The sequence below is a fragment of the Bubalus kerabau genome, chromosome 1, assembly GCF_029407905.1.
Source record: "Bubalus kerabau isolate K-KA32 ecotype Philippines breed swamp buffalo chromosome 1, PCC_UOA_SB_1v2, whole genome shotgun sequence".
Lineage (NCBI taxonomy): Eukaryota > Metazoa > Chordata > Mammalia > Artiodactyla > Bovidae > Bubalus > Bubalus kerabau.
The window spans coordinates 61,759,076-61,780,614 of NC_073624.1; the positions used below are offsets into that span (position 1 = coordinate 61,759,076).

Here is a 21,539-nt window from a genome sequence, read left to right on the forward strand (position 1 = left end):
TCAGCGTGTATGCCCAGCAGTGGGATTGCTGGATCATAAGGCAGTTCTATTCCCAGTTTTTTAAGGAATCTCCACACTGTTCTCCATAGTGGCTGTACTAGTTTGCATTCCCACCAACAGTGTAAGAGGGTTCCCTTTTCTCCACACCCTCTCCAGCATTTATTACTTGTAGACTTTTGGATCGCAGCCATTCTGACTGGCGTGAAATGGTACCTCATAGTGGTTTTGATTTGCATTTCTCTGATAATGAGTGATGTTGAACATCTTCTCATGTGTTTGTTAGCCATCTGGACGTCTTCTTTGGAGAAATGTCTATTTAGTTCTTTGGCCCATTTTTTGATTGGGTCACTTATTTTTCTGGAGTTGAGCTGTAGGAGTTGCTTGTATATTCTCGAGATTAGTTGTTTGTCAGTTGCTTCATTTGCTATTATCTTCTCCCATTCTGAAGGCTGTCTTTTCACCTTGCTAAAAGTTTCCTTTGATGTGCAGAAGCTTTTAAGATTAATTAGGTCCCATTTGTTTATTTTTGCTTTTATTTCCAATATTCTGGGAGGTGGGTCATAGAGGATCCTGCTGTGATGTATGTCAGAGAGTGTTTTGCCTATGTTCTCCTCTAGGAGTTTTATAGTTTCTGGTCTTACGTTTAGATCTTTAATCCATTTTGAGTTTATTTTTGTGTATGGTGTTAGAAAGTGTCCTAGTTTCATTCTTCTACAAGTGGTTGACCAGATTTCCCAGCACCACTTGTTAAAGAGATTGTCTTTAATTCATTGTATATTCTTGCCTCCTTTGTCAAAAATAAGGTGTCCATAGGTGCATGGATTTATCTCTGGGCTTTCTATTTTGTTCCATTGATCTATATTTCTGTCTTTGTGCCAGTACCATACTGTCTTGATAACTGTGGCTTTGTAGTAGAGCCTGAAGTCAGGTAGGTTGATTCCTCCAGTTCCATTCTTCTTTCTCAAGATTGCTTTGGCTATTCGAGGTTTTTTGTATTTCCATACAAATTGTGAAATTATTTGTTCTAGCTCTGTGAAGAATGCTGTTGGTAGCTTGATGGGGATTGCATTGAATCTATAGATTGCTTTGGGTAGTATACTCATTTTCACTATATTGATTCTTCCAATCCATGAACATGGTATATTTCTCCATCTGTTAGTGTCCTCTTTGATTTCTTTCACCAGTGTTTTATAGTTTTCTATGTATAGATCTTTAGTTTCTTTAGGTAGATATATTCCTAAGTATTTTATTCTTTCCGTTGCAATGGTGAATGGAATTGTTTCCTTAATTTCTCTTTCTGTTTTCTCATTATTAGTGTATAGGAATGCAAGTGATTTCTGTGTGTTGATTTTATATCCTGTAACTTTACTATAGTCATTGATTAGTTCTAGTAATTTTCTGGTGGAGTCTTTAGGGTTTTCTATGTAGAGGATCATGTCATCTGCAAACAGTGAGAGCTTTACTTCTTCTTTTCCAATTTGGATTCCTTTTATTTCTTTTTCTGCTCTGATTGCTGTGGCCAAAACTTCCAAAACTATGTTGAATAGTAATGGTGAAAGTGGGCACCCTTGTCTTGTTCCTGACTTTAGAGGAAATGCTTTCAATTTTTCACCATTGAGGATAATGTTTGCTGTGGGTTTGTCATATATAGCTTTGATTATGTTGAGGTATGTTCCTTCTATTCCTGCTTTCTGGAGAGTTTTGATCATAAATGGATGTTGAATTTTGTCAAAGGCTTTCTCTGCATCTATTGAGATAATCATATGGTTTTTATTTTTCAATTTGTTAATGTGGTGTATTACATTGATTGATTTGCGGATATTGAAGAATCCTTGCATCCCTGGGATAAAGCCCACTTGGTCATGGTGTATGATCTTTTTAATGTGTTGTTGGATTCTGATTGCTAGAATTTTGTTAAGGATTTTTGCATCTATGTTCATCAGTGATATTGGCCTGTAGTTTTCTTTTTTTGTGGGATCTTTGTCAGGTTTTGGTATTAGGGTGATGGTAGCCTCATAGAATGAGTTTGGAAGTTTACCATCCTCTGCAATTTTCTGGAAGAGCTTGAGCAGGATAGGTGTTAGCTCTTCTCGAAATTTTTGGTAGAATTCAGCTGTGAAGCCGTCTGGACCTGGGCTTTTGTTTGCTGGAAGATTTTTGATTATAGTTTCAATTTCCGCAAAGCACTTTTCTTGGGGGTCGGCAAGGAACACAGCGATGACAGGCTCTAGGAACATAATCCAACTATGGAAATTTTGTTTTTAAGATTCTCGAGTGAGAATTTGGCTTTTGGTTCTTGTCACAGAATAATTCCTTGGAGGAGGTTAAAAATCATAGGTCATGAAGTCCATGCAGTGGACTACAACCATCAATTTTTTTTAATGTAATTAAAAAAAATGTAATGGATTATATTGGAATAGACAATATCTGGGTATAGTTAACCATGAACTCTGGAGCCAGGCCTGTCGACTGCGAATCTCTACCACGTGGCCGTGTACCAGCTCTGCAGCCCTGGGCAAGTTACTGAACTCGTCCATTCCTCAGTCTCCTTACCTGAATAATAATACCTATGTACTTCATAGAGTTAGTGTAAGTATTATATGAGCTTATATACATAAAGTACATGCTCACTCACCTGTGGGTCACTTGAGGATTGGCTAATCTAGGCTGGGCTCACCTGGGCAGCTTTACTTCAAACTGCAGGTCCTACCAAGCTTGGCTGCTTCCTGCTGGACCCGGATCTGTCCCACCATGGTCACAGGTTAAAGGGGCAGCAGTTGCCTGGGAGTAGTTCTTCTCATCATAATGTTAAAAGCACAAAAGAGCAAGCCTCATCCCATAAGCACAATTCAATCCTCTGCTTGCCTCATGTCCTAACATTCCCCTGGGTGAAAGGCAACGTATAGTGGATGGCACAATCCTATTGACTGAAGTCAGTCACACAACAGAGTCCAGGATCAAGGAGGCAAGGAACAATAATCTATTGAACGAAACTGTTGAACACAAACCCAACAGTCATAGTGAAAAGAGTTTGAGAAGCACTGCTCTAAAACAGGCCAAATCTGACCCTCCACCTGTTTTTTTTTTTTTAAATAAAGTTTTATTGGAACAGGGTCATGCCCATTTATTTACATAGGGCAACTTTTGTGACACATTGGCAGAACTGAGCAGCAGTGACAGAGGTCATTAGACTTGCAAAGTCTAAAATGCTTATTCTCTGTCCTTTTACCTTCGAAGTTTGCAGATCCCTCTTCTTAAAAAATGAAAAATTTAGGAATTGATGAGAAGTCAGCCTCAAAGCAAATTACATAGTCGGAACTCTTTCTATGCACCAGACACTGGCAAGTGCTGCTCAGTGACTGCGATTTCATTTGATGCCAGATTCTCGCCACTCCAAGAAGTGAGCAGCTTCTTGGTTTGCAACAACCACTGTGTGATAAGAGACAGCCCTGTCCAGCTCCAGCCCTTGAGTCTATAACAGAGCCTTATTGTTGGAATTCACACACTGACCTTCCTCTTCCTGGGCTGTATGGAGTTCAATAGCATGACTTTGGTTAAAAGATGTATTACTTTTGGGATAATGCTTCTCAGGAGCCTCTAAAAATTTAAGCTTAAAGAAGATGAGGTCATCATCCAAATAAAACAAAGGTATTTTAGAACTTCATTGGAGCCCAAACTCTCACACCCTGAAGTCTGAGGCAGAAACCCCTCCTAGTGCACTGATCTAAGTGGAGTCGCTAAGGCTTAGGGTGGGTGGGAGGGGGCTGGCCTCAGGGTTAGCCCACTGAATGAGCCTCCCTCTCACACCACAGGCCCCTCAAAAGTCCAGAGGCAACCAGAAGATGCCAAGGCTCCTTGGAGATTAGTTTTGCCTTTGTGAATTTACAGTGTTAGCTAATCTCAGAGGACAACTCTGTAGTACAGAAAAAGACCGTTTTGGTACCACAGTTTTTTTTCTCAGTAAGCCATATTTGATTTATTGGAGCAACAAATCAGAATTCAACTCCTTCCTTTAAGTGGGGCTTCCCTTGTAGCTCAGTTGGTAAAGAATCTGCCTGCAATTCAGGAGACTTGGGTTCGATTCCTGGGTTGGGAAGATCCCCTGGAGAAGGAAGTGGCAACCCACTCCAGGAGAATCCCATGGACAGAGGAGCCTGGCAGGCTATAATCCATGGGGTTGCAAGAGTCGGACACGACTTAGTGACTAAACCACCACCACCTTCCTTTAAATTTCTAACCCCCCTTTTACAAAGCTAATTGTGCTATTTCTCAGGCAAAATCTTAACTTACTTTCTGGGAGACTTTATTAAGGGGTTGGTTCCACTTAGACTTAGTTAATTAAACAAATTTAAAGGTGTTTAACTGCATCTATTAATATAATATATGTGATTTGCTTTTCAAGGACAGCTAACACTGACAGCCCTGACTAGGCTCAGAAACCTTTCTGAGCAATTTACATTGTTAACTCATTTAATTCTCACAGCAATTCAACCAGATATCTTCAAGTATTTTCACCTCTGTTTCAAATGTAGGGAAACTGAGGTACAGAGAGTAATTTTCAACAGGTCACGTAGCTAACAATATCTGAATTACTTTGTGAACCATACAGTTTGGCTTTAGAATCCAGGTTTTGACTTTTAGCCTGTGTTAATTAGCTAACTCTGAATTAATCGACTAAAAAAAAAAAGAAAAAGAATCCTGACTACTTCAGTCATTCTTGTTAAACTAATAAAATTACACTTATAAATGTAGTATAACAGGTTCAAAATTCTTTTACATGTTCCATAATTGATTACAAACTGACATAATTGATTACTCTTTACAAAAGTCTTTTCATGTAGCAAATGGTTCTCTAATATACCAAATTTGTTTAAACATTACACACACTTAAAATATCAAATGCAAGGTTATTTCCAAACTTCACATTAAAAAACTTCCTGCTATGGATGTGATTGACTTCATCATCTCCAAGCATTCCCTGCGTTGAAGACATTTCACTGCTAAGGAAACCACCATGCTCTCCTGGGCTGTCACGGGAGAGTCGAGAAGGAGAGTTAGCCTTGTGATGGATGCTGATGAATGTCTCAATAAAGACTGAAAATTAACCATTGAATTTGGCCAGGTGGAGGTCATAGTGACCTTGACACCAGTAGGATTTGCTGGTGATTCGATGAGTGAGAGTGTTAAAAAAAAAAAAGTGTTCAGGACAGAGGAGGAGGAGGAGGGGATAAGGAGGCAGCTCTCTTTTGCTGTTATGGTAACTGGAGGCTGGGGCCACAGCTGAAGGAAGGTGCAAGGTCAAGGAAGATATTTTCAAAATATAGAATATATTCTAAGTAAGTTTGACAGTAATAATCCAGTTGAGGGCATGGGGGAGCATGAATCCAGGAGAAAGAAGCAGCAATGTCTGTCTGGTGGCAAATGGGGCAGAATCTAAAGTTGGACCATAGAAATGGAAGAAAAGAAGGACAAAAGGACAGAGGTTGGTACATGTGATGAAATATGTGGGAGTGGCTTCTGATTACTTGTTTCCTCAGGGAAACAGGAAGTCAGGTCATCAGTGCTGAGTGATGGGAAAGGGGATGTTGGAAATTCGAGCAGAAGGAAGATGTGAAATGGTCCTCCAAGGAAATCAGGTGAGTCAAAGGACTGGGGAGATGCAGTGGGATTGCTCTTTAGCGTGAAGGACCCCAGAGAGGATGAAAGCCTCGGGAGTGGATGAGAGCACATGGCAATGAGTGCGGACACAGGAGAGGGACCAGACTGAGGACTGAGCCAGGCACACAGAGCTTACTGTACGGAGATCCTGGACATCAGATCTGTGAGCAGGATTACTGATTCAGGGAACCACCAGGATCAGAGTCCCGAATCCTTCACACGGAGTTAATAACTACTTTCTTTCTAAGAGGATCAGGGTCAGTGTCTTACCACTTGGGCTAGAAAAATACTTTCGATGTTTTATTTCTCCCATCAAAACAGATGTCTAGCACCTGCTCCCTTCTAACACTATTACCTGTATTTCCCTAAAGTCGAAGCTATGAGGGGCTTCAAAGGCTGTTACTGGCAACATTGCAACACCCAACACAACTGTAGCTACTCTTGCTGGGAGCCCTCCAGAACCAATAAATGCAATTCATTATCTCCATAGAGCCAATCAAGAATAGGCGAATTGCACTGGCTAATAAAAAACATTATTTTTAAACTTCTGGGTTTTGTTTGCTGCCTAGTCCTTCTCAGCACAGTTGGTTCTGGTGGATCTTTTCCTCAGATCATTCCCCATCCCGATCCTGTCCACACAGACCCTCAGTTTATTTCACTCTCCTTTCTTGGTCAGAGGTTCCAGTCTAATGCAGGATCTCTCAACCTCAGCACTATTGATATTTGGGCTGGATAATTCTGTTATCCAAAGAATTGTGGGTGCTCTCCTGTGCATGGTAGAATGTTTAGGAACATCTTTGGCTCCCTCCCACTACATGTCAGTAGCATATCACCCCCGCCACCTACACACACACACCCAGGCTGTGAACATTAAAAATGTCTCCATACATTGTCAAATGTCTCCTGAGGGTCAAAATGGTCCCTGGTTGAAAGCCATTTGTCTATTAGGACTGGGGAGAGTGAGACCCCCTGGCAACTCAAATGAGAGTTGCATATGATAACCCTAATAGCATAAATTAAGTCTCTGGTGCAACAAGACAGGATCAGACAACCTCAGAGGTGACAAGTGAGATGCCCTCCCTTCTGTGCAGACTGTACAACTAGCTGGTTAATCTGCTGAATAAAGAAAAAAAAGAATGTGTGACATTTCCAAACTTCTCAGCAATTGACATGAAGATTCCCAGGAGATGGTAATTAGTTACCAACGACACAAAAAATATAATACATAAAATTTTTGAATTGGGGAAATGCAAGGAGAGAAAGTGAGAGTGAGAGGGGAGATGGGCAGGGAGAGAGGAAGGGGAAGAGAGAGGGAGGGAAGGAGGGAGGGAGAGAGAAAGAGAGGGAGGGAGAAAGGAAGGAAGGAAAAAACACAGAACTCAAATACAAAGCAAGAGGTCAAGTTGGTACCAAACTGAACCTTGTACTTTTGAACTTTGTGAGAGTTCAATTAAGTACCAAGTCTAAATCTGCGACAGCAAAATCGTATCAAATCAGCCAACTCCCTATTGCCTACAGGATAAAATTCAAATAGCCTAGGCTGGCAATCAAGAGCCCTAAGCAATCTGAGGATTTGTAACCTGATCCCACTACTGTGACCGCTCCGCTGTCTTCCTCTGGTCCACTCACATTTCTATCAAGACACCTTGCTAATTCCTACTGCTGGGCCTTTGTACAGCACTTGCCCCAAGCAGCCTCTCATGGGTTTAACCTTCAAGGTCCCCTCCATCCCCACCTCATTCTTTTGTCCACTCACTCTCACATACCTCAGAGCTGGGCTGGGGGCAAGGATGACAGCTAACAGCTCCCCTGCAGTTACCACAGACCGGACGCTGTTCTGAGCATATTTCCCCTGGATGCTGAAGAGGATTTCCTACTTCCTGGGCCTCCCAGTGTACCACCCACTGCCACCCACCATTAAAAGATGCAGACCTACTGGGGTCAGTGCACATGTGCCATGGTGACAGTGGCCTTTGGTACCCATCGTCTTTCAGAGCAAAGGTGCAAAGACTGGACAGCCCATCCAGGACAGAGACAAGTATAAAGAGGGGCCCGATACAGCAGAGGGGGATAGTGAGGACAGGGGTGGGGCGAGGGGAGCCAGGTTCAAGTCACAGGGTGTGGGGGGAGGGCTTGTCAGCCCACAGTGACCTTCGGGGCTGGAGAGAGGAGGGAAGAGGAAGCACATTTTTGCTGCTCCTCTCTCAAGACTTCCTGAAGGCGGGGCTCCCTGTTCTCTGCTGCACGTCAGGCTTTCCTCTGGGCACACGGCTCTCACATACCCACACGTGGGCGAGGTTCAAAGCTTCTAGCACCCGGGTGCTGCTAGTGACTCTGTCTCCAAAATCTTCTGTTCGCTGGAAGTGAGGCCTTAATTCCTGGGTTGAGACACTAGCTTCATAATAACTTCATTTTCCAGACTTGGAACCAAGCTCTCAGAAGAGCTGGCCCCAAACCTCCACCTGTGTGAATGGGTCTAGCGTTTCTGGCTTCAGCATCAGGATTCACTGTAAACCTAACATGGCTTGTATTCATATAGAACTGTTCCCCCCTCCACTTCCTTTTCTCTCTCATTTCCTGTTTCCTCTTCTCCCTGTCTCCCTAGCATCTGCTCCCTGATAAGGAAAAAACAGCACTACTTTCAGGAGGGTCCTCAGGCCCAGCCGGTGGAATGAGCCCCAGGCCTGAGCATTTTGGGGTGTCCACAGCCAGGTCACAGCTGTTTCCCCAAACTGAGCATGATCACCCTGACCTGTTAGGGCAATTCTAATCCTCTAATAAAGGAGTCTTGTCTGTTTGAGGGGACTGGTGACTTTAGCCAATCAGGTCCGATTCTCCCGCTCCAAAAAGAAAAAAAATACAAGAGTGAGAAATAGTTGCCCTAAGGTTGTGGAGATGTAAGTCACTGCAAACTAGCATCGCTGGTGAAATCCATAGTTTTCTATGGACCCAGCTTCTGAGATCTAATCATCTTCCTTGTCCTCCCTCCCAACCCCTCTCTTCCCCAGATCCAATCCGAGTGCTACTGGAAAGCAGGATAGAGTAGCTGAGAATGGAGATTTTGGATTCAGACAGTCCTACTCTTTACTCTCAGTGCCACCACCTGGCTACTCAGTTTCCCCGTCTGTAAAATGGGCACAATGATGGCTCTGTTGGAGATTTGCTAGGAGGATCAGATGAGACAATGCACGTGTAAAGAGAAGAGCGTTTTATTCATCAGAATTCCTCTTAGGAAGGTAGAGCTGTGTTTGTTGAGAAAATCCTTTGCTAGAAGTAAAAACCGAGATCCTTGGGGACGGAGGTAGGCGGGCCGCTCCCAGCAAGACAAAGAGAGGATTTTGCTTGCAGCTCAAGGGAGGAAGTGGGGGGCCAGGAGAGGGCGAAACCCTGTGCTCTGAAAGGGACCCTCCCCATGATGCCTGCCTCCCTCCACCAAAATCTTAAGTCAGGTTCACCAATTCATGCAATACCTGAAGTAAGTAATGAGGAAAATAGAGAAGGGGCTGAGTCTTATCTCTGGAGGGCTGTGGGGCAAAATCATAAGAGCATTTCAGGATGAGCGAGGTAGAGGCAGAGAACACCTCAGGACAGAGGACTCAGGGGCCATCTTGGGAAGGGACCATCAAAGGCTGTGAATCTCAAAGGCCATGAATCTCAGAACCAGGTTTCTCAGGGGTAGGGATTGCCCACTGACAACCTGGTTGAGCAGACAAGAAACAGGAACTCAGTGTTATTATTCCCTGGGTCTTTCCTTGCTGACCTGCAGTCTCAGTTTTTACATCACTTCCTTCAGGAAGCCCACTCTGATTTCCCGGATGTGGGTTAGAATCTTCAACTCTGATCCCCTCCCATGTGTTCTCATTGGCGTTTTCACCCTGAGTTATAACTTATTTGGATCTCTGGTCTCCTACTAGGGGCTTCCCTGGTGGCTCCTGCAATGCAGGAGACCTGGGTTCGATCCCTGGGTCGAGAAGATCCCTGGAGAAGGAAATGGCAACCCACTCCAGTATTCTTGCCTGGGAAATCCCATGGATGAAGGAGCCTGGTGGGCTACAGTCCAAGGGGTCGCAAAGAGTCGGACACGACTGAGCGACTTCACTTTCACTTTCTCCTACTATACCATACGTTCCATCTGGGCAAAGTGAAATCTTTTATACCCTGTGTTCCCAGACCTGGCACAGAACCTTACACGTGGTAGATTCTCAGTGTGTGTGCAGTACATAATGGTATAGAAGAAAAAACAGAGTCTATGGTATCCTGTAAAAACTAGGTTCAGATCCTAATTCTAATATTTAAAACTGTGCAACTCTGGGCATGTTACTTAACCTCACTGAGCCTCACTCATCTCCTCTGTAAATAGGATGGAAGGTTAGCGTCAGCACGAAGACAGAGTGGGAAGATACATAGAAAGTGGTACCTGGCCAGACTGGGTGCTTAGCAGATGTCAATTCCTTGATTCAGCCTCTGACATTTGGCCTGTCTCTTCCATCCACACCTCCCCACCAAGTCAAAGGCCTCAGCACTTAACAAATTCCTCCTTTGTGCTCCTATTTCACAGTGTTTCTCTTGGACTTATTGAGCACATCCTCTGTATCAATGTTCCAAAGGAGTTAGCAACCACATCTAGACCAACACCTGTTTTTGTCCTCTCCCTGAGCTAAGAAAGGTTTTTACTTTTTTTTTTTAAATGGTTGTAGGGGGTGGGGGATTTAAGAGGGCTATTTCATGACACAAAAAATTATTTGAAATTCAAATTTCAGAGGCCATAAATAAGGTTTGACGGGCACCCAGCCACACTCTTTTTCCTATTGTCTGGCTGCCTTTGCACAACAGTGGCGGAGTTGAGTAGTTGTGACAGAGACCGTATGGCCAGAAACCTGAAAACATTTACCATCTGGCCTTTTGCAGAAAAAGTTTGCAAACCCAGGGCCCAAGCAGTTCCCACACAGATGATTATTAAGCCCTCATGAGCACAGCATGAAATTGGTCCTGTAACTGCCCTCGCTGTGTGTTGAGGAGCATGAGGTGGGGAGAGGTCAAGTGACATGTCCAAGGTTACGCGGCAAGTAAACAGAACTGGGATCAAATTCCTACTGCCTCTGATATGGTGAGGTGACTAGGAACAATAGGAGATAGCCTATACCCCACCCTGGGGAGGCCGGCCTTGAAGGTTCTTGGTCAGGAGAGTGATGGGCTACAGTGAAACTTTAGGTGATCACTCTGGGCTTCGCAGGTGGCTCAGTGGTAGAGTCCAACCACCAATATAGGAGACACAGAAGACATGGGTTCAATCCCTGGGTCAGGAAGATTCCCCTGGAGAAGGAAATGGCAACCCACTCTAGTATTCTTGCCTGGAAAAATCCCATGGACAGAGGAAACTGGCAGGCTATAGTCCATGGGGTCACAAAGAGTCAGACACAACTGAGCATACATGCACATTTCACAACTGGCCAATGAGCTGAAGGAGGGGGAAGCATGGGGGAAGCAGCACAGGGTAGGGATTAAGAACCTGAACTCAGGGGACTTCCCTGGTGGTCCAGTGGCTAAGACTCCATGCTCCCAATGCAAGGGGTCCGGGTTCGATCTCTGGTCAGGCAACTAGATCCAATGTGCCACAGCTAAAAATCCCACATGTGGCAAATAAGACCTGGCACAGCCAAATAAATACATTTTTAAAAAGAGAGACAGAGAATATGAATTCTGGAGCTCAGCTTCCTGGGTTTCCTTGCAGCCAGCCACGGATCTGTGTGACCTTGGGCAAGTTACTCAAATTCTCTCTGCCTAGTTAATAGGCTCTAGACTCTCCCTTATGGAGCTGTTGTGAAGATTGGATGGGAAACTGTTTTGTTAAGCTGCCTTTGAGGCACAGAGCAGCCCTGGATGTTGGCTGTAGTCACACCTATAATTCATTCCTACAAGGAGCTGCTGCTCCTACTCTGTTCCAGGTGCCATTCCAGGCAGTCAGGATACAAAGAGGAAGAAAGACAAAATAACCGACCTGCCTCCTGCCGTAAGGAGCACCCAGTCCACTGAGGGGACGGGAGAGTAAATTGACACCAGGGCGTAGGGTCACAGGGGTGACACTGGGCTGTCACAGAGCCGAGACAGGAAGCACCGCATTCCGGCTCTCCCTAGGGGCTCAGGTTCTCACTCTTTCCTAAACACACCAGGCATTCTGCTGGCTTCGCCCTGCCTCTTCTCCCCAGGCTCTCAGGCTCGCCTGCACAGGGAATGCTCTGCGCCCAGGCAGCCATCCAGGGCCCTGGCACGGAGCTGTGTCTGGAAAACGGTGAAGCACAAATCAGCCCAGGGTACTAGGCCCCTGGGAGAACCTGGGCAGAAAAATAACTTGGCTCCTTCCACCTGCCAAATCACAAAACAACAAATTCACAGGAAGAGCGATTAATGCCGAAAAGCCTACCGGGTTCCAACCTGGAAACTCTGTCTCACTGATGTGCACTGGAGGTACAGTAAGAATCCAGGCCAATTAGGAATGTTATCTTACTATGAGCCAGCATCTCTTGCTTGCCCTGGTATTTTTTTTTACAACCATTTGTTTTTGACTTGTCCCTCATAATAAGTGTGTATTTTTGTGTATACAAATGTAGCTGTGCAGAGAAAAAAGATTGCAAAGAAACACCAGTGGCTTTCAATTGGGATGGAGGATTGTATTTGGAACATGGAAGGGAAAAGGGGAGGCTGTTTATTTTAGTAACACCTAATTTTTTCCACCAAATCCTCATGCTTGCCCTTCCTCCTTGGGGAGACAACTTTAAGCATATGTGTTTTTAAAAAAACTCCCCAAATAATTCTGGTATATGCTTCCCTTCCACCTCACCACCTGCCTGATTTATAGTCCTTAATATACATCAGATGTTAACAGTAGTTATATCTGAGTGTTAGAATTATACTTAAACTTTTTTTTCCCACTTTTTAGCTTTGCTCGTGTTATTAAAATTCTACCTCGGTCAGGTAGACTAATATAGTAGTTAAGTGTGTTGGTTTTGAAACCAAACTACCTGAGTTTAAACCTAATAGAGGCAGGTAAACTGTGCCTCTGGAGAAGGCAATGGCACCCCACTCCAGTACTGTTGCCTGGAAAATCCCATGGACGGAGGAGCCTGGTGGGCTACAGTCCATGGGGTTGCTATGGGTCAGACATGACTGAGTGACTTCACTTTCATGCACTGGAGAAGGAAATGGCAACCCACTCCAGTGTTCTTGCCTGGAGAATCCCAGGGACAGGGGAGCCTGGTGGGCTGCTGTCTATGGGGTCACACAGAGTCGGACACGACTGAAGTGACTTAGCAGCAGCAGCAGCAGCAAACTGTGCCTCAGTAATTGTATGTGTAAAGGGAGAAAAGTAATAGTGACCACCTAACTGAATTTCTGTGAGAAGTAAATGATTTAATAAAGTTCTTAAGGCAATACCTAGCACATGTGATGTTCAGTATGAATTACGCATTATTATTATTAAAACAAAAGAAGAGCAATGCAGTTTTTAATTGTAGAAAATTTCTAAAATAAAAAATATAATACTTGCAAGTAAGAAACCCTGGCAGAAAGAGACACGTGATATTTAGGGTCAGTGTGTGTACAGAGGTCTGTACTCTGGGAATTTGATTGAGGAGCAGCTAACAGGTATCCATTTATCCAGTTTACTGTTATCAATATTTTTAGGGGCTAAGATATGAGGTTTAGTACTTTGTTTTTATCTGACTGTGACTTTGACACAGGAATTCCCTGGTGGCTCAGCAGGTAAAGAATCTGTCTGCAATGCAAGAGACCCAGGTTCAATCCCTGGGTCAGGCAGATGCCCTGGAAAAGGTAATGACAACCCATTCCAGTATTCTTGCCTGGGAAATCCCATGGAAAGAAGAGTCTGTCAGGCTACAGTCCATAGGGTCAGAAAGAATCGGACAAGACTGAGTGATTAATGCTTTCACTTTCACTTGACACAAAGTATACCTCTAATTAACTTCATAAATTTCCCAGGTTCTCAGTCAATCAGAGCATCCATCAAACACGTTTATAATGACCGGGCAGAAAAGTCAGCTCCGAGAAATCAAGTAGGCGTGTTGTTTGCAAACTGTGCCCTAGGACACTACATCTATATGTACACATATATGTATATACACATACACACACACATGGAGAAAGAATCCACAATATTTGCATATTCTGAATATTACTGAAACTGGATGGCAAGCCTAAGACCTGTTCTCCCCATCGGTGAGATAGGAAAACAATAGATTCTACCTGGTTCTGAGTATCATTTTGGAAGGGGAATAAAGAGAGGTATGAAAGAGCTCTGCAAACTTCAATGTTAAAGTGAGGAGTGGTAGTTATGAGGAGGAGGAATATTAATGCAGTATTAAAAAAAAAAAAAAGCCACAGGGGCTGCTGGCCACGGCAACAGGAAGGAGGTGGCTGGGCTTCCCCTTCCTTCTTGTTGGTTCCAGCCCAGAGACTCCACCCTGGCTGGAGAGAGGAGACTGAGCCTTGTCGAAAGGCACCCCGACCAGTCTCTTTTTTGTCAGATATTCAATGGTAGTCTTTGCTTCTAGGCATTTCTGTTTCTTCTCTCCCAACTCATTTTTGCTTTGGTGTTTCTGTATCATTATTTAGTAGCAAGTTACAGGCAGCCTAACAGCTAATATTCACTGATGCCAGACACTGTTCAAAGACCATAGTAACTCATGTCTCCTCCAAGTAAGTCTAGGAGATAGAGATAGTTGTGTTTTTGTTTGGTTTTATTATCTCCATTTTGCAGAGGAGGAAGCTGAAGCAGGGAGAGGTAAGGTCATTTGCACAGTCCTTGGTGGTGGATCTAAGATGCAAATCTCAACAGTCTGGCAGCAGGCTGTTGATGCTTATGGTCACTAGACTAGAATTCCTTTCAAACTGATGACAATCAAGACAACTGGGGAGACAGGCTCTGCGAAGCCCACCCTATAGCAATCCTGGAAGATCTCAAGTGCCTAGCAGAGGATTTACTGGGACTGGAATGTAAGGCCCTTACCTGCCAGCTGAACTCGGCCCTGGGACCCCTTGGGGTTCAACAGCCCCAGGGAAGTGAGGAAAGAAGAAGCCCAGGTAGTCCTGTTCATCATGATCCCAAACTGTCCTGAAAGGAGCACAAACTGGTAAAAGGTTTTCAGAAACAAATAATGAAGCAGGATGTTGGTATTCAAGGAGACTGTGCATTCAGAATCAGTTTCCACCCCACACTTCCGGCAATTGGTGGATATGACCATAAACACATCACTATCCAGAAGCAAGTTGCCAAAGACCCTCCGTTTCAGAAAGGATGCCCAGCCCTCACTGCTCGGGAAACAGCTGAGATCAACTGATGCCAGGTGATGTTCTTGGCTCTGACAGTTCCTGGGATCCATTCCTCCAGGATTTTGGATGGCGTACTCTCCAAAGGTGGTCTTTCCTCTCTCAGAACATGATGTAACTCTCTGAACCTAAGCCTCAAATGGTTTGCAGATTTTCTGGGGTGACTGTTTCCTGTGTTCTGAGATACCAGGTGGTGAGAGCATTCTGCCTGAGAACTGTGGACAGCATGTACATGGAAAGCCACTCCAAGCAGGCAGGAGGTGCCTGGTGGCAAGTAACAGAAAACACAGCCCATACTGATGTACACGAGAGAGGGGAGCTTGTTGGCTCCTGTAACTGAACATCTCTGGACAGATTTTAGGGGAGGATGGATATAGTGACTCAACCATGTCAAACACACAAAGAAATAACCTTTCTTTTTATCTCTTTTCTCTCCTTTCCACGATGTCAAGTTCATTCTAAGGCTGGTTTCTATCAAAGGAACCAGAGAACTACTATAAGCCTCAGGGAGCCAAGCTTTCTTCCTTGTTCATTTCTAGCAGGAACAGCCGTCCCAAATCATTCAGTGAAAGTCCTGGGTCTCTGATTGAATCATCAAAGGTCACATGCCCAACCCCAAACCAATCACTGTGGCCATGGTCAATAAACAGATCACATTTGAGGGAAAAAAAAAAATTGTGTGTGTGCTCACTCATGTACATATGAGTGTTTTAATGGAAAGTTCCTTACTGGTCCTGCTTCCATGAATGGCTGCAACCATGAGACAAAGGGTGAGGTCATCTCTTCGACTTTCCCTTTACACACAGAACTAAAGAGATGAGCACAGCCTCGCTATTGTGGTTAGAAGGTGGTAGTATGGGAAGGAGGAGAAATAAGTGGGGAGTAGGAGAGTGTCTCTGAAAACATACAGACCCTCCCTGAACTGCAGTACTAAGGAGGCACTTGGTCTGCTTTACCTCAGGAGGAATCAGAAGATTAAAAGTGGTTTAGGAAGGCCAGGCCACCAGGGATGGAGGGAGGAAGAGGAAGGTCCACGAGGTAGGGGGCTGTCTGGTGACTAAATAAAGAGATTGCTTTCCCCCAGTTGGAATCCCCCAGATCTCTCAGGTCAGGAAGCGGGCAGCCTGCAACCCCAGTGGGTAGGTCTGGGGCTGCCCTCTACTCCAGGCAGGGAGCTGGAGGGGGCTCACCAAGGCTGCCCTCCAGAGAGAAACAGAACTGTCCCTACCCCCCACCAGTTTCTCTGCTAGGGTAGAGTAGTCCTTGACTTCCTCATACCAGTTTGCTCATAATTCATGCTTGATCCCCTTCAGCTTCTTCTTGATGGGGTTCTTGGAGCTGGCATAGATCATTCTGCTCTTAACGAATGCAGACTCAGGGGTCCAGAAGATAAGTACCACATCCTCTTTTCACTCCCCTCGGTCTTCTAGTTTGCATCATAGAGGATATAGTGGCAGTCCTCCTCCAGTGGTGCCCTGCCTAAGTGGGCAAGTAGTCATCATCAGCCTGGTCTACATTACCCACCAGGATCTCCTGGTCCTCCTCCCAGAGGATCTTCTTGTCCTCACTCAGAAATAAAAGCACCACTTTCTTGTGGTTCTTCACCTCAATGGCTTGTTCACCTGCGTGTCAACAAATCCCTGATGCTGCCATCAGAGACAGCCACACAGGAGGCCATGTTTCCAGAAGAGAGAAGGATATGGCAAGGTGAGCCAGAGAAGATGGGAGCCCTACACTGCTGAAGGGAGCTGACTCAAGACCATGATCACTTTCAATCAACCTCCGCCTACATCTGGGAAGTGAGCACCACACCCACACCAGTACACTGTTCCTTTAATTTCTGACATGGCTTTTTCTGGAGTCATTTAAAATACCAAATATGGCTCGAAAGAGGAATAAAGAACACAGTAGACTGCATCCTTCTATTTTTTCAAATCAGAACCTTGCAATCATCCTTGACTGCTTCATTTCCTTCACTCAGTCCTATTTCCAATCAATCATCAAGCCCTATTATCTCTACTACAAAAGGTATCTAGAATCTGACCCCTTCTCACTTTATCCTCAATGTCATCCTGGGCTAAGTTATCATCATCTTCCATCCAAATATTGCAAAATCCTCATACTTGGTCTCCTCCTACTTGCCCCTGATCACTTCATCCACAGAGAAGCCAGAGCAATCTTTTTTAAATAGTAAGTCATGTCACGTCATTCCTCAACTCAAAACCCTCCAGTGGTTCCTGTATCACTCCAGAGAAAAGTCAAAAGGCCTAACAATTGCTAAGGTGACCCTTCATGGTCCATCTTGTTAGCTCTTCAATCTCATGTCCTGCTGCTCTCCCCTTGCTCACTCTGCTTCAGCCAGACAGGCTTCTTGATACATCCTCAAAGTACCAGGTTATGTCCCTGCCTTTAAGTCTCTCATATGTGCTGTTCCCAAAGCCTGCAACATCCCTCTTCCCAATATCTTCCTAGTTCATCCCCTTGGTTCACAAGTGATATTATCAGAAAGATGCTGCATGAGAACCTTGTGGGAAAACATGCGTAGTCTCTCTTTAAGCTACTGACCTTGCTTTATTTTTCACAGCACTTACCATTCCCCAAAATAGTTAAGCATTTGTTTACATGTCATTTTTCTCCCCTCCAGAATAAAAGTTCTATGATAGCAATGCTATTCACCATGATAGCCCCAATATCCAGAATGGTGAAGGCATTCAATGAATAGTTATTGAAAAATGAATGAAAGATTTTTAAACAAATAAGGCTCAAAAGAGGAAATGGCTAAGAAATGAAAAAAATGTTCAACCTTTTCAATAAGCAAAGAAATTGGCAAATTTCTTGTTGGCCAAGATGATATTTTTGCCTACTAGATTGGCAAGAAAAATCAAATAGTAAATTCATTGCTGTTGATAAAACAGTGGAACTGGTATTTTCACATATTATTAATCTCGTTGATTTATTTAATAGATATCTATTGGGTACCTGCATTTCAGTCAGTCAGTTCAGTCACTCAGTTGTGTCTGACTCTTTGCAACCCCATGAATCGCAGCACGCCAGGCCTCCCTGTCCATCAACAACTCCCAGAGTTCACTCAGACTCACGTCCATTGAGTCAGTGATGCCATCGAGCCATCTCATCCTCTGTCATCCCCTTCTCCTCCTGCCCCCAATGCCTCCCAGCATCAGGGAGGGTCTTTTCAAATGAGTTAACTCTTCGCATGAGGTGACTAAAGTATTGGAGTTTCAGCCTCAGCATCATTCCTTCCAATGAACACCCAGGACTGGTCTCCTTTAGAATGGACTGGTTGGATCTCCTTGCAGTCCAAGGGACTCTTAAGAGTCTTCTCCAACACCACAGTTCAAAAGCATCAATTCTTTGGTGCTCAGCTTTCTTCACAGTCCAACTCTCGCATCCACGCATGACCACTGGAAAAACCATAGCCTTGACTAGATGGACCTTTGTTGGCAAAGTAATGTCTCTGCTTTTGAATATGCTATCTAGGTTGGTCATGACTTTCCTTCCAAGGAGTAAGCGTCTTTTAATTTTATGGCTGCAATCACCATCTGCAGTGATTTGGGAGCCCCCAAAATAAAGTCTGACACTGTTTCCCACTGTTTCCCCATCTATTTCCCATGAAGTGATGGGACCGGATGCCATGATCTTTGTTTTCTGAATGTTGAGCTTTAAGCCAACTTTTTCACTCTCCACTTTCACTTTCATCAAGAGGCTTTTGAGTTCCTCTTCACTTTCTGCCATAAGGGTGGTGTCATCTGCATATCTGAGGTTACTGATATTTCTCCCGGCAATCTTGACTCCAGCTTGTGCTTCATCCAGCCCAGTGTTTCTCATGATGTACTATGCATATAAGTTAAATAAGCAGGGTGACAATATAGAGCCTTGACGTACTCCTTTTCCTATTTGGAACCAGTCTGTTGTTCCATGTCCAGTTCTAACTGTTGCTTCCTGACCTGCATACACATTTCTCAAGAGGCAGGTCAGGTGGTCTGGTATTCCCATCTCTTTCAGAATTTTCCACAGTTTATTGTGATCCACACAGTCAAAGGCTTTGGCATAGTCAATAAAGCAGAAATAGATGTTTTTCTGGAGCTCTCTTGCTTTTTCCATGATCCAGCGGATGTTGGCAATATGATCTCTGGTTCCTCTGCCTTTTCTAAAACCAGCTTGAACATCTGGAAGTTCATGGTTCACGTATTGCTGAAGCCTGGCTTGGAGAATTTTAAGCATTACTTTACTAGCGTGTGAGATGAGTGCAATTGTGCGGTAGTGTGAGCATTCTTTGGCATTGCCTTTCTTTGGGATTGGAATGAAAACTGACCTTTTCCAGTCCTGTGGCCACTGCTGAGTTTTCCAGATTTGCTGGCATATTGAGTGCAGCACTTTCACAGCATCATCTTTCAGGATTAGAAATAGCTCAACTGGAATTCAATCACCTCCACTAGCTTTGTTCGTAGTGATGCTTTCTAATGCCCACTTGACTTCACATTCCAGGATGTCTGGCTCTAGGTGAGTGATCACACCATCGTGATTATCTGGGTCGTAAAGATCTTTTTTGTACAGTTCTGTGTATTCTTGCCACCTCTTCTCAATATCTTCTGCTTCTGTTAGGTCCATACCATTTCTGTCCTTTATCGAGCCCATCTTTGCATGAAATGTTCCCTTGGTATCTCTAATTTTCTTGAAGAGATCTCTAGTCTTTCCCATTCTGTTGTTTTCCTCTATTTCTTTGCATTGATCGCTGAGGAAGGCTTTCTTATCTCTCCTTGCTCTTCTTTGGAACTCTACATTCAAATGGGAATATCATTCTTTTTCTCCTTTGCTTTTCACTTCTCTTCTTTTCACAGTTATTTGTAAGGCCTCCCCAGACAGCCATTTTGCTTTTTTGCATTTCTTTTCCATGGGGATGGTCTTGATCCCTGTCTCCTGTACAATGTCACAAACCTCTGTCCATAGTTCATCAGGCACTCTGTCTATCAGATCTAGCCCCTTAAATCTATTTCTCACTTCCACTGTATAATCATAAGGGATTTGATTTAGGTCATACCTGAATGGTCTAGTGGTTTCCCCTACTTTCTTCAATTTAAGTCTGAATTTGGCAATAAGGAGTTAATGGTCTGAGCCACAGTCGGCTCCCAGTCTTGTTTTTGCTGACTGTATAGAGCTTCTCCATCTTTGGCTGCAAAGAATGTAATCAATCTGATTTCGGTGTTGACCATCTGGTGATGTCCATGTGTAGAGTTGTCTCCTGTGTTGTTGGAAGAGGGTGTTTTCTATGACCAGTGCGTTCTCTTGGCAAAACTCTATTAGCCTTTGCCCTGCTTCATTCTGGTACCTACACCATTGTGCAATTTTCCAATGTACGCTGTAATCCATAATAAGGTTCAAAGTCTATGTAATCATCAGGATAAACTAGGTTAGCTGTGATAACAAATTAACTCTACAATCCCAGTAGATTATCATAACAAAGGTTTACGTCTTACTCATTCAACTTACTGATCTCAGATTGGTAGTGAGGTAGTATTTATTAATGTCACTTCCCTTCACATTTCATTGGCCAGAACTAGTTACTCCTACCCAATGGCAAGTAGGCTAAGAAATGAGGTTTCCTACTTGTGCAAAAGAAGTAGAGTAACAGATATGGGTAAATATTTTGACTATCTATAATAACCTTTGATCAAGAAATCTTATCACCCCACTGGAATAATCTAAAACAGTTAAAGAGCTCGTTAAGAAAAAAAGTTCATTGATGTTTTATTTATTATTTCGATAGACTGAAAGAGTCTTAATGTTGAATAATGAAGAGTAGAAAATAGAACAGCAGTTCATCCATATAGTAGATAATGCAGTCATAAAATGATAGTTAATGAAGTATATATATATAATTATAAAATAGTAAGTAAAAATTAGGAAATAAATGAAATGGATATGTGATTACACCACATTAAAAATATACCTAATAAAAATATCATAAAAAATATACTAGAATGTATTCATTTAACTAATATTCATTCTGCAAATATCTCCTAGATGTAATGCCCTACAGATTCAGAGGTTAAACATACTGTTTGACCTAGAGATGCTACAGTCTTTTAAGAATACTTAGGCTGGACTAGAAGAAATCCCTGTTTAAGATCTGAATACTTACTCTAATAATTTTATGGCTGCAAATAAGTGAACTTTTATTCCATTTTGACTTGATATTTTGTACATACACACACAAACACAAAATGAAATATCACTCAACTGTAAAAATAATCTTGCCATTTGCAATAACATGAATGGACCTAGAGGGTACTACTCTAGGTGAAATAAGGCAGCTGGAGAAAGATAGATACCATACAGACTCACTCATAAGTGGAATCTAAAACACAAAACAAAGAAAACAAAAACAGTCTTGTCGATGAAGAGAAAAAGATTTGTGGTTGCCAGCCAGAGAGATGGGGTGAGGATTAAATAGGAGAAGGAGATTAAGAGGTACAAACTTCCAGTTATAAGGTAAATAAGCCTTGGGAATTGGAATAAAC

The 21,539-nt window shown here is 43.5% G+C and overlaps 1 protein-coding gene and 1 pseudogene across 4 annotated transcripts in view; both read right to left on the minus strand.

Moving 5' to 3' along the window:
- Window positions 1-21,539, minus strand: part of ELK3 (ETS transcription factor ELK3) — a 266,287-nt gene that overhangs the window by 143,495 nt on the left and 101,253 nt on the right. The window lies entirely within an intron of this gene.
- Window positions 16,061-17,123, minus strand: LOC129649443 (cofilin-1-like; annotated as a pseudogene).